General features: G+C 42.3%; 1 non-coding gene across 1 annotated transcript; it reads left to right on the top strand.

Moving 5' to 3' along the window:
• Positions 1–1,995: 1,995 nt before the first annotated feature.
• Gm23858 lies at positions 1,996–2,101 on the top strand. The gene has a single exon (XR_003954165.1). It is a non-coding gene; the product is annotated as a U6 spliceosomal RNA (small nuclear RNA).
• Positions 2,102–3,983: the final 1,882 nt, after the last annotated feature.

Here is a 3,983-nt window from a genome sequence, read left to right as displayed (position 1 = left end):
AAAAAAAAAAAAAAAAGATTTAAAAAAGAAACAGCATGACCAAGGCAACTTAAGGAAAGGTTTATTTGGGCTTTTGGTTCCAGAGATAGACCATCCTGGTGTGGTGGCTAGAAGCAAGAACGCTGAAAACTCACATCCTTTACCACGAGCATAGAACGGCAACCTACAAGCAGGGAGAGGCATTAAGCACTTCGCCCCCATCCCCCAGCCTCATTCCCACCAAGTGACATGTTTCCTTTAGGAAAGACACATACATCTTCCCAGACAGTACCACCATCTAGGGACCAAGTCTTCAAATTCATGAGCCAGTATGGGGAATTCTCATTCAAACCACCACAAGTAGCAATTAGCAACTTGTGAAAATTTAAAGGCATTAAAGAATGTTGGATTGTAGTGTATCTTATAATCTACAGCCATTAGACTCCCCTCAGATATCCCTTAAGTGATTAGACAATCTGTCTATTAAGTTTTGAAGATAGTAATGACATTTCTTAAGTTTTGAGACCTAGTCATGTAAGTTGTGTATAACATGAGCTTCATAACTTAGTGGTAGTGGGTAGAACTGTTACACTAGTACAATCCTGGTTACAGTTGCATCTTGAGATTCTGTAAGTATACAACTGATTATTATTATCCATTAATCTTCTTAGTGGACTTCATGACATACAGTTCCTTTTCTCTAATTTTTTTATGACTTTGCACATAAAATGGATGTGAAGGGTAGTTAATATAAAAACTGACTAGGGTTGTAGATTAACATAAACTTTCCCGAGACTTTATAATGGCCCTTTCTGGAAAATTCATTGGTTATAGCATGAGTCTTAGAATACAGGGCAGCATCCAGCAAGGCTCTCAGTGGGCCAAGTGCTAGATAATTGACTGCAGCATGATAGATATGTTTCTTTTTGTGAGTTTACTACAGCCTACCTCCAGCTTTCAGGAGCAGGTCCAAGGAGACCGTTTGCTCCCAACTGTGTAGCAGATAGTACAGGAAGTTTAATGAGACCTCACTATAAACTCATTTCATTCAGCAATCATTATAATTTCATTACTGTGGGTATAAAAAGGTAAAGGGAGGTCATCAAGAGAATGTTGGCGTATGCCAGACCCAAATCAGTGCAGCAGGTCCTATTATGCCAGGCAGCCCATTATGAGTAATTGGGCCCAGACTTGTTCCTTCAAGAGAACTAACTTGTGTTTTCTGGAAGTAGTTATAAGATTTAGCATGCCTTCCAACTTTAACCCTATTTTTGCAACATGCTTAGTTAAATTATCTCTTAAAACTCTCCCTAATTAGAACATATAGAAAAACTTTCCCAGAGCAGCATTCTGCATGTACTGGTTAGTTTTATTAATGGCAGTCTGCAGCAGTTGGTGAAATTGGAAGAGTACTTTTGATTCTTTATTGTAATTTTGAGTATTTTTGTTCTAAAATTCTACTATCAGGCTTTGGTATAGTTTTGAGAGGTTTTTTGTTTTTTGTTTTATTTATTTATTTTATGTATATGAGTACGCTGTCACTGTCTTCAGACACACCAGAAGAGGGCATTGAATCCCATTACAGATGGTTGTGAGCCACCATGTGGTTGCTGGGAATTGAACTCTGGACCTCTGGAAGAGCAGCCAGTGCTCTTAACCGCTGAGCCATCTCTCCAGCCCTTGAGAGTTATTTTTAGTGATTGTCTTCTCTCTTTTCATGATTTTTTTCTTTCTAGGCCAGAAAAAATTATTAAGGAAAGAGAAGAATCTTTCCTCTGGGTCTCATAAGCAGTGCATCCTATTAGCATAAGAGAACAAGTTGTGGGACTGCTGAGATGGCTCAGCAGTTAAAGAGCACTGGCTGCTCTTCCAGAGGACCCAAGTTTGACTCATAGCACCCATATGGAGGCTCACAACCACTGGTAATCCCATTTCCCAGGGATCCAGTGCCCTCTTCTGGCCTCCAAAGGCATCAGGCACACGTGTGGTGCACAGATATACAAGTGGGCAAAACACATTTACATTTGGCAACACATCTGCTAACATTGGAATGATACAGTGAAGATAAGCCTGGGTCCCGTGCAAGGATGACATAAAAACCCAAGAAACAACAAAGAACACACAAAGCCCACATTGGTTCTTGGATATGAACTGCCCTTCAGAGGCTAAGCTAACACTTCTCTGACTGCCCTCAGTTTTTCAACCAAATATCCACTGTTGAGAGCCAGGCTAATCCAATGCTTTTCTCCAAGGCCCTAATGAAAGGACAACAGGAACCTAGCTCCATGACATTGTCCAAGAACAGACTTTGCAAAGTCAATTTAGGGCTGATGGCCAGGGCTCAAAGGAATTAAGGTTTTAGTTCCTGGGAATTTGGCTTTTCCCTCTGTAGAGACTGGAGTTAGCTAGCTATCATTCAGTCCTAAGGCTGTTGTGTGCTAGGTCTATAAGGCTCTTGAAACACCCTGTGTTCCCTTTGTGCAACCCTGCTTGACTTTGACTTTGTCTGGTTGTATGATATTCTCTGTGGACTCTCCCATTTCTCCCCTGGGTGTAGATGCTGTACCTCCAAATGAAGCTTGCAAGTCATCAGCTTGTCCAATACTTCCTATTGCCGAACCTTTCCTGTCTTCATCTTCTGATGTCTTGGCCCTCCCACTGAGGACCCTGTCACTGACAAATGATCTGCTGGTCTAGATCAGGCCATCTTTTATCTTTATGCAGTTTTAATCCTTCTGAGCGTCCTTAGGGAGATAGATCAGATATGTTCCCATGCATCTATTCCAGTGTGCATATATTTCCTAGGTGACCTTTTTCAGACCTTGAAGTCCTAGTTTATTGTTTTGTAATCCCAAACTCAACCCCCAGCAACCAATGCTTTACTCTCGAGCTCATTCCACAAGGACACCCAAATGTAACCAACCTTCCCTTGGATAAGAGCAGTGTATTGTCAGCCAGGCGGTGGCGGTGCACGCCTTTCATCCCAGCACCTGGGAGGCAGAGGCAGGCAGATTTCTGAGTTTGAGGCCAGCCTGGTCTACAAAGTGAGTTCTAGGACAGCCAGAGCTATACAGAGAAACCCTGTCTTGAAAACAAAACAGAGAGAGAGAGAGAGAGAGAGAGAGAGAGAGAGAGAGAGAGAGAGAGAAGTGTATTTTCTGTGGAAATTTGATGAATATGAGAGCAAGTTTCTAAGGTGAGTTCCTAAGCAGCATTTGCTCTATCCAGTGATGTCTAGTTTGACATCAAGTCTTGTTGGGAGTAGTAGTACATACCAGCAGCTGGGAGATTGAGACGGGTGGATTGTGATGAGTTCCAGACAAGGTAGTTATACATCAAGACCCCACTATCAAAACAAACAAAAAATAAACAACAACAAAACCCCACAAACCTTACTGTTGTAAAAACTGCTTCCCTGGGGGAGATGTGAACATTAAAGTACAAGCGCATTGGAGTTCACCCTGGGGACCAATGAGTTTCTGGAGCTCATTTGCAGAACACAGTGACCTCGAAGCAGCCACAGCGCAGAACCATCGCTTCACTTTCCAGTCTGAGATAGGGCCTCTTTGTTGTTGGTTGCTGCATATATCAGGCTAGCTGGTCCATGAGTCTCTTGGGATTCTTCTGTCTTCACCTTCCATCCCACTGTAAGGACACTGGAATTAGCAATGTGTACTGTGGGTTCTTCATGTACTCTACCTACTGCGCATCTCCCCAAGCCTCAGCCCCAATACTTAAAAGTTCAACTTTCTTAGCTGAATAAGGAGGTTAGACTTCCTAGAGACACTCCTACCTTTACTGTAGTATGTACGTATGTATGTATGTATGATGTATGTATGTATATATGTATTTGTGTGTGTGTGTGTGTGTGTGTGTGTGTGTGTGTGTGGTGTGTGTACATCCACATATGGGAGTACCACGGTACACATGTGGAGGCCAGAGGATAACTTGCAACAATCAGTTCTCTCCTATTTTGTGAGTTCCAGCAACTGAATAGGTCATCA

The sequence above is a fragment of the Mus musculus genome, chromosome 2 (genome assembly GCF_000001635.26).
Source record: "Mus musculus strain C57BL/6J chromosome 2, GRCm38.p6 C57BL/6J".
Classification (NCBI taxonomy): domain Eukaryota; kingdom Metazoa; phylum Chordata; class Mammalia; order Rodentia; family Muridae; genus Mus; species Mus musculus.
This window is presented reverse-complemented; position numbering and strand designations above follow the sequence as displayed.